The 9,959-nt window shown below is 39.1% G+C and overlaps 1 long non-coding RNA gene across 1 annotated transcript in view; it reads left to right on the plus strand.

Annotated features, from left to right (window-relative positions):
• The window catches only part of LOC134728742 (uncharacterized), a 35,205-nt gene extending 25,757 nt beyond the window's left edge, over window positions 1-9,448 (plus strand). The window contains exon 2 of the long non-coding RNA XR_010109529.1: window positions 7,666-9,448. This is a non-coding gene — a long non-coding RNA (uncharacterized LOC134728742). The remainder of the gene's footprint in view (window positions 1-7,665) is intronic.
• Window positions 9,449-9,959: the final 511 nt, after the last annotated feature.

The raw sequence follows: 9,959 nt of genomic DNA on the forward strand, positions 1-9,959 counted from the left end.
CTCATTGTTCTCTCATCTCAGTGTGTTAAATACAATTTTTATATCTACTCATTTCTACTTGCATGTTAGTCATTTTATCTTTTTTAAAATTATACTCTAACAGCATACATAATGTAAAATTAAAGAAAATATGACATTTGTCCTAATTATTTTGGATCACCTTCTTTTAAAAACAAACTGAGCATCTGGATTAAAATTTTGAACATCTGAACCAATATGCCACTTGATCTTAGGTGATACCTTCTTTTTACCTCAACAAATATTTATTGAGAGCCTACTCTGGACAAGGAATTTATTAACTTCTAACCAAAAAATGTTAATTAGTCTGTTGTTTGAAGTGCCATCGACTTATTGTGCATTTGGTTCATTCATATAACTAATCCTCAAGGTGTGTAGGAAGATTAGCCACTTTGACTCAATCCTGTAAACTGTAAGCTTTAATGAGCTGAGCTCTGGGTAGAATTAGAAATACAAATACCAGTTTTTATATCTCAGGTTACTTTTAAATATCAAAATACTGTATTTGTTGGTACAATATCATTAGATTAGTATATCTAACATATCAGAAATCAAAACCATTTATGTTTTGAGAAATACTCAAAGAATTTGTACACTATGTTAATATTTCACGTGGAGCAGAGGTGTGCCCAGTGCTTCTTCCTCGAGGACTAGGAGAGATATGGAGCAGTGGGAAGGAGGTTCCTAGGCCCCATTACTACCTTCCCATGCTGGGGCTTGATGCTGTCTGCTTCCATCAGGACCACTCATTCTCTGTGGCCTTCCCTCCTCTCCTAGAGTAATTTATTTCAAACAGGCCCTTCTTCTCCAATCATCCTACTTGAGAAGAGTCAGGAAGTAGGAGAGAGAAACCCCTGTCTTGGACCTTAACCCTGTCTCAGATAGGGAACACCTGGGGACAATGTGTAGCAAATAATGAAAACTATATGTATTGGCCTGCTCGAGCAAGGGTGGCTTAAACAACAGGAAATTTATTTTCTCACACTTCCAGAGGCTAGAAGTCCATGATCAGGGTGTCAGCAGGTTTTTCTTCTGAGACCTCTCTCCTTGACTTGTCTTCCTCCCCTTCTGTCTTCACGTGGTCTTTTTCTATGCAAGTCTATGTCCTAATTATAAGGAAACCAGTCAGTTTGGACTAGGGCCCACCCCTAATGACCTAATTTTACCTTAATTACCTCTATAAAAGCTGTCTCCAAATATAGTCCCATTCAGAAGTCCTAGGGTTTGGATTTCAACATACACTTTTTAGCAGAGGGGATGGGGGAGGGAGGTTGGTGGGAGAGGTAGGAAGAGTTCAGTCCGTAACACCATATATGTCTATCTTTTTAAAAATCAAATACAGGCATTTATATATTCTGCAAAATAAATGCCAAAATACCAGTACTGCAATTAATGTCACAGTTATTCTCATAACATAATGAGCTCAGTTGCTTAATTGCATGGTAGAAAGGTGGATTTTCTATTTTAATGGCCCCTGGAAGAGTCTCAGAGGCTACCAACTTTAAAAATTTTTTTAAATAAGAGGATCTTCATTTTTATTTTACTATGTAGTTACTGTTGCCCATCTGTTTCATCTTGCCCTTGACTGGATATTCTTAATACATAGAAATGTAAATGAAAAGCTAGTTTTCAAAGGGTAATTAAAGGACTTTGGTAAAAAGGAAGAGAGCAACCAGAAATATTTGATTTAGGATGACCTGGATGACTGAAAAGAGAAAATTCAAATAGTTTTTTCCCTCTTTGGGTAGTCGACCAAGAAGCAAGCTCAGCATCTGAATTAGCTCAAAGGGAAAACAGACCAGTAGAAATGGGGTGTGAACTCCATAGCTAAGCTCTGGTCTGATAAAGTGACTTCCCAGCCAGGAAGCTCACACTGTTACACAGTGAGCTAAGTGTTCCCAGTCCCTCCCATCTGACCATAGATATGTACAGCAGCACCACGGTGGGGCTCTTTCTATTCTGCAACCAGCTGTGCCAGCCCATAGAGTGCCTCACTTCTCCATGGAGCATTAAGCACCCCCTAGCTTCTTCCTCCAAGTTTCTGCATTACATCTCTCCCTGGAGGCTGCCATGGGTTGGGGCTGGCACCTTTGCATTCCATCCATGTTTGCTTATTGATGGATCAATTGATTGATCAGACTTTACAGATTTCCTATCCCACCCCTTGGACAAGTCCTTTTAAGCTCTCTAAGTATCAGTTAATTCATTCTGCAAAATATGGGAAAATATGTAAAATATGGGAAGATGGTCTCTATGACTCTTTTTTGCCCTAACTTTATATAAATCTATGCTACAATTTCAGATTTTAAGGCATATTTTTTTAAATATCATGTATAGCTACAAAAGGAACTATAAATGCCATCGACTAACACATAGGGAAAGAAAAGTACCCTTTTCTTCCTAGGGTCTTAAGGCTTATTTTAGATGGGAAATTTGAGTTTACCTCAACCTTGAGTTTTCAACTCATTCCCCTGCTCTGTTTTGGGCCACTCTTGTTTATAGAGGTAACTCTGAGATAACCCTAAAACTATGTATAAGCTGAAATATTCATTATCAATGTCAGTGGCAGGTTCTCCTCCAGTGATCAGGCTATAAAACACAAATATAATTCTGAAAAGCAAAATGTTATAAACACAAAATGACTATATGATAGCATTATCAGCAAAGCTTTGCTCTTCCTCTTCTGACTAGAATTTCTAATTAATTGTTTTCTAATGCTCTTTTGTACAGCCCTGTGGAATGTTTCCTTGAGACATTCACATATGCAAGGTGGCTTTGTGCTGTGTTCTCCTGCCACCCACTCATCACCCACACGCACCTGCCCTCTTGCTCCCCGCTGACTCAGCGGCCCAGCCTCCTCCCACACAGGCCCAGTGACCCGGCACCCACTCAACCACCTTCTTGTTTGTTCTCCCACAAACCCACCCACTCATCTTCTCTCCTTCACGCAGGTAGACGTTTTCACACTCCCACTGCTCAGCAGACAAAGCTCAAGAATGTGCTTTGGGCGGTAGTGGCGGGGCGAGGGAGAATAATTTTTTTCTAATGACCATTATGTTTTTTTCCTTGATCAACAAGCTTATCCACAAATGAGTAGTTGATAAACAGTCATTTTTATGCTTAGATTATTTTTTCAATACTTCCTCTACTCAATAATTGGATTTTCTATTTTTGAAAACTCTACCACAACGTATATGTATACACTTTGAGCGTTGTAACTTGTTTCAGTGAAAACACACGCCCCATCTTTTGTCTAAATTGAAATATTTCACTCACATTTTGAAGTGAACGGGTGCACCAATGAGATAATGGCTTATTGGGATGGTTATTTGTAATGATGGTGTCTGAGCTATAGCTGGAATCAATAGGCTGCCTGACAAGATTAATTGGCTGTGAATTATGCCAGAGCAATTCCAGAGCCAATACCAGAAACAAGGGCCAGCCCACTCATCAAAGCCCTGCCAAGGCCTCCCTACTCTGTGGGGCTGGCCCCAGGGGAGGCAGGGAGGCCAACCTCTGCTACTTGTTTATGTTTTTAAGGCTACTAGAAAGGCTTCCCTGAATCACCCTAATGTTGCTATCCTAATGTTCCAGAATTAAAGTCACTCCTGAGTCCTCTGAGTATTTAGAGTATGAAGAATTAGAAAGATATTGCTGCAGTTTCTTCCCATTCATGGCAACTATTTTTATCCTTTCAAGGAGCTCAGATCATATGCCACATGGTGTGAACAGAATCTATTCTGCAATATTATGAATCCAATCTTGAAGAGGAAATATGTGTATAATAGTGGATTTTAAGAAGTGGACTACTGAATTTGTGTTTATTTATTTATTTATTTTTTGCTTTTTAAATATCATAACTAATGTGAACTCCAGGAACCATTTGTCCTTCTCTTTTATCTCTCCAAGGTGTAGCACAGTGCCTGACATGTAGTAGCACTCAATCCATGGCTGGAAACTTGCTTCAGATCCCTGGCATTTTATCTTGTCAGCACTAAGCTTTAGGGCCAATTTTATTCAATTTTATATGTACCAGTCTTTTACTCTTGATTTTGAATACAACTACTCTTTCCTTTAAATTTCCACAAAAATTTGCTATGCCCTCTTATGTATTTTATCACTTTCTCTCTTGAATCATATTTAATCTTAAAGCTCTTAATGGCTCATAGGACTTTTAAGGCAGATCTATATGATTTAACTTTGTATCCCCACCTAAAGCAAAGCTTCTCACGTAAAAATCTCCACATATAAAAAGGTGCAAGCTGGGTGCAAAAGCAAGAGACAAGTAAGGACCTCTTGGCTCATTCAACTGCCACATGGTGATAGAACTGCCACTAAGTTTCTAGTTGCTGGATTCTCGCTAAAGATGGCAGAATGAACACTTCTCTCAATAGAGAACAGGAGAGGGGTGATGAGTAGATGAGACATTTCATAAATATTTGTTGGAAAGAGAATGGAGGAAGGTTAACTGATGTAAAAGGAGAGAAAGCCATAGTCTAAAGTGTGTGCAGTGGGGTGTACTGAAGATAAATAAGACATTTCACCTTGAAGACCTGAAGGAAGCTCAAGACTTGGAGTCATCAGTCTTGGCAGAGAGTGGGGGTGAGGTACGGAGTGCAAAGTTTGAGATAAGTTCAAAGCTTATGTATGGAACAGTCAACTACTCTTGTGCCCCAGATACAGAATATCAGCAGCCAAGCTACTCCCTCCTGCTCCAGGAGGAAATAAGAATTTTTTTTTTTTTAATCAAGAGACACCCAGTAGGAATGGCCTGAGCATCAGAAAAACCAAGCCTGATAGAAGAAAGAAGGCAGGAGGACCTAAACAATCAAATGAATTGCAAGTCTGCACTGGGAATGGTTGGATTATCTGTGCTCTCTCCCCTGCTACACAGTGAAAGCACTATTAATCAGGGAACTAACCCCTAGGCCAATGTTTCTAAATTGTGGGTTATGAACTCAGTTATGATTAGTGGAGTATAAAATCTGTTTAATGGGTCATAACCAACATTTTCTTGGGTTGGGTTCCTTGAGAAGCAGACTTTGAGGTGGAGTTGAGAGTTCAGAACATTTATTAGGGTTTGTCCTTGGGACCAATATCTGTGGAAGGATACAGAATTGGACAAAAGGAGAATGCGAGCTGTGATGCAAGACCCAATGATTATTTCACCCAACCCCACGAGGAGCACTGAAGCTAGACTGGCTTTTCAGAGTTGTCCCACACCAGGCCAAGATGTCCAGGACTTTATTCTCTGTCATAGGCTGAATTGCATCTCCCCAAAATTCATATGTTGAAGTCCCAACACAGAGAACCTCAGAATGTAGCCTTATTTGGAAATATGCTCTTTGAAAGGATGATTAAGTTAAAACAAAGCCATTAGGATAGGGCAGTAATCCAGGAGTATTTATGTCCTTATAAGAAGAGAAAGACACACAGGGACACCCACATGTACAAAGAACAGTGAGACTTCCAGCCACCAGAACTGTGAGAAAATTAATTTCTGTTGTTTAAGCCACTAAATCTGTGGCATTTTGTTATGGCAGCCCTAGAAAACTAATATCTCCCCCCAACCCCCAACCCTTACTGGATGTGGCCACAGGAAGTATGACCCTGGGCAAGGCAGCTCTGCACTGAAGCAATCCCTGAAAAGGCCAACAACTGAAGAGTCCCCACCAGCAGCCATCTCAGAGTCTGGGGCAACTAGTCCCTTCATTGCAGTGTATCTAATGGATATATAATGGTCCATCACAAACATGAAAGAAAATAAAATTCAGTAGACTAGATAGAGAATGTCAGAGAGCATTCTATGAAGGGAAAGTAAATATTGTTTCACAAAACGTTTTTGTCTTTATAAATATATGTGAGTGTGTTGACTGGGACTTGATGAAAAAGAATTTCTTACTGTCAGGTTTACTGGGCACAGTGGATCATGCCTGTAATCCCAGCACTTTGGGAGGCTGAGGTGGGAGGATCACTTGAGCCCAGGAGTTTGAGACCAGCCTGGGCAGCATGGCAAAATCCTGTCTGTACTAGAAGTACAAAAAATTAGCTGGGTGTGGTGGCTGAGGTGTGAGATCACCTGAACACGGGAGGTCGAGACTGCAGTGAGCTGTGATTGCAACACTGACTCCAGCCTGGGCTACAGGAGTAAGACTCTGTCTTAAAACGGGAAAGAAAAGAAAGAAAATAAAAAAGAAAGGAAGGGGAAGGGAAGGGAGGGGAGGGGAGGGGAAGGGAAGGGAAGAGAAGGGGAGGAAGAAGGAAGGAAGGAGAGAGGAAGGAGGGAAGAAAAGAAAGAAAGAAGGAAAGAAAGAAAAGAAAAAAAAGGAAGGAAGGAAAGAAAGGTTCAGAAGTCACTCACCTAGGAAATAAATTATAGGGGGTTTTTTCCCCAAAAAAGTTAAATATACAACAGATAACAGGTTTTCCATACCATACAAAAGTGAAACCCATCACTCTACAAACCCCGTCTACCCACACAGAGCTCTTCGTCAGCTTTTGAGTGCTCTATTCTTAAATATAAGTCGGCAAAAAAATACCATGAGGCATGTAAATCATACCTCTAACCTAAAAGAGAGGAGGAAACATGAAAAACAGAAAATGGAATATAAAGGGAAACTATAGAAAATAGAAAAATACTGTTTAAATGCTAATTTATGGCCTCAAAAATTATGAGATTTGTATCTATAAAATAAAAGCAGAATGCGATGATAAAAGAACAATTAGATAAAAAAGGAAGGAGCTCTTGGAAACTAAAAATATAATTTTAAAAACTTCAGTAGTAGGAGTAGGAGATAAAGTTGAGGAAGTCTGCTGAAAATAGAACCAAAAGATGAGTAGATTAACAATAAGAAAGGAAAGGTATGAGACTTAGACTATCCATCCAGTAGGAACAATATCTGACTACAAGGAGCTCAAGAAAGAGAAGAAATGGAGGAAAAAGTATACAAGAAAAGTTCCCAGAACTGAAGGCTATGTCTAAAAATCGAAGGTACCAAGTACTCAACACAACAAATAAAAAACGGCCCACACCAAGGCACATCATTGAGATGTGTCAGACCATTGGTAATAATGAGAGAATCCCAAAAGCTTTCAGAAGAAGAAAAAAGAATTAGTCTTATGCTAAGAGTAGGTATCAGAATGCATCAGACTGCTTGCTCAACTACAATATTGGACTAGGGAAAGCAATGAACGATGCCTTAAGAATTATGAGGGATAATTTCATTTATTTATTTATTTATTGAGATGGAGTCTCGCTCTGTCACCAGGCTACAGTGCAGTGGCATGATCTCGACTCACTGCAACATCTGCCTCCTGGGTTCAAGTTATTCTCCTGCCTCAGCCTCCCAAGTAGCTGGGACTACAGGCATGCTCCATCATGCCCAGCTAATTTTTGTATTTTTAGTAGAGACAGGGTTTCACCATGTTGGCCAGGATGGTCTCGATCTCTTGACCTTGCGATTTGCCCGCCTTGGTCCCCCAAAGTGCTGGGATTACAGGTGTGAGCCACTGCACCCAGCCAGGATAATTTCTTTTAAACCTAGAATGCAATACCCAGCTAAACTATCAATGAAGTGTGAGAGCAGAATAAAGATAATTTCAAACAGAGGAATTCAGAAAACTTATGTCTCATGTATCCTTTTACAGGAAGCTACTGCAGGATATAATCTAAGAAAATAAGGGGAAGAAAACAAGAAAGAGGAAGACATTGGATCCAAGAAATGGGGGATCTATCACCTTACAGATGAAAAGAGAATCTACATGATCTTTGTGAAGGTGATTTGAGCATAGCAGCTCTGCAGGAAACCTGGAGAGCAACAAGTGAGATTAATACAGGACACACAGCTCTAGTAAGGATATCACTAAGGAAATTAAAATCATTTGTTGTAGAATACTTTATGAATCAATGCAGTAAGAGGAGGTTTACACTTCTGGTGAAGAATAGGGAATGAATTTGTGATAGGCATGTAGAAAATTATGCAAACAAATAAAATAATAATCAACTCCTGGGAAAATAGGAATTTGTACCAAAAGTGTCAATATAATCTTATATATATATGCCTCAGTTTTGAATAATATTTGTCATTTTAATTATGTAAAAACTGAATAATTATCGGCCGGGCACAGTGGCTCATGCTTGTAATCCCAGCACTTTGGGAAGCTGAGGCAGGTGGATCACCTGAGGTTAGGAGTTTGAGACCAGCCTGACCAACATGGAGAAACCCCGTCTCTACTAAAAATACAAAATTAGCTGGGCGTGGTGGCGCATGCCTGTAATCCCAGCTACTCTGGAGGCTGGGGCAGGAGAATCGCTTGAACCCAGAAGGCGGAGGTTGCTGTGAGCCGAGATTGCGCCATTGCACTCCAACCTGAGCAACAAGAGCAAAACTCCATCTCAAAACAAAACAAAACAAAACAACAAAAAACTCAATAATTATCAGAGAAAAACACTGTAATATAACTATATTGAAAGAATAAGAAGAGAATGTAAGAGACTAAATCCGTATCTCCCACAGAAGGGAGTCATAGATAATAATATCTGGAACTGAAAAAAAAATCAAGAAACAGCAGTTTAAAATGTGGAGATAAACACCAAAAGAAACAGCTGAGGCCAGGTGTGGTGGCTCACACTGAAAGACTTGAGCAAGTTTGCTTTTGGGAATGGAAATGGAATTAGAACATGCAGGTTGTACAGGGAAAAGGGCTGCTCTTTGTCTTTTAGACTTTGAGGAGCTATTTGGCTTTTAAAGCTCTGTGCATTTATAACTTAGATGGAAAATATAAACAATTTTAGAAAGAAAAATGACAATATATGTATTTTTGAGATATGGAGGCAAACATTCTAAACGCTAAAAAGAGAAAAGCTTGAGAGTGGTTTCTTTTGGGGAGCAGGACAGGAGTTGATTTTCACTGTAATTATTACTAAGCCATTGATTTTATAGAGTTGTAAGGCCATTACCTTGAGACAAATTTTAAATAAAAAATTAAAAAAAGGAAAGTCCAGGAAGGAATTCAGGCATGAAGACATTTAAGAACTTTGAATTTTAGCTTTGTTGCTTGTAGTTTCCCAATTTTAAAAATCTTTAACATCTTCCATACCAGGAGATAAGCAGTAAATGAGAGAACACATTTGGAAGCTCTTGGTAGACTGAAAATAACTAAGGGAGGTTCCCTTCTTTCCTCTTACAGATAAAACTTGGTTTTCAATAGTATAAACTCAATCTTTGAAAAACCCACCTCTTTTCCTAGACTCACAAGGGTGCTTCCATGACATCTTGGATATAAAAGGAATACTTAGTGTACATGTGAATAATTAAGTCATTTTTTAAAATGCCCTATGTGAAATAAGAAATTACCTCTGTGTAATTCAACTAGTCTTGCAATGAGACCCTTTCTCCAACAATAAAGTGAAATAAATAATTTACTCACATGACTTTTCTCAAGCTTTAATGATTTTTGAATGAGTCCCAGATTCCATTTTTATTTACAGCAGATTCCATTTTTATTTAACAGTAATTAGAACCAATCCACTCATTGTGGAATGCCATCAGAGCTGGGCTGTGGTGAATGGGTTAGGAGTAGGGAATTGAGAAATTGATCCCCACAGCTCTTGGGGTAGGCAGCCCTCCTGGATCAGTAGCCTCTGGACAAGAGCAACCAAATTGTTTTACCCAGTGTTGTACAATTATGATTGTCTTTGGTTGCCATATCACAAAAAAGGTTGGGAAGCACTGCCTTGAACAGTTGCCATAAAAATCCCTTATAAGGACTGATAGTCTGATAGTCATTTAGGTAAAGTCTTGTTCATTTGTTTACTTACAAAATGTATAAGAAAATTTGCATATCTTTAAATGAGTTTTTGATGTTTCCAAATCTGAGTGGAAACATGTAACATTAGGTTTATGAATGAGTTTGAATAAAGTTCAACTACAAGTAACTTA

The sequence above is a fragment of the Pan paniscus genome, chromosome 13, assembly GCF_029289425.2.
Source record: "Pan paniscus chromosome 13, NHGRI_mPanPan1-v2.0_pri, whole genome shotgun sequence".
NCBI classification, from domain to species: Eukaryota; Metazoa; Chordata; class Mammalia; order Primates; family Hominidae; genus Pan; species Pan paniscus.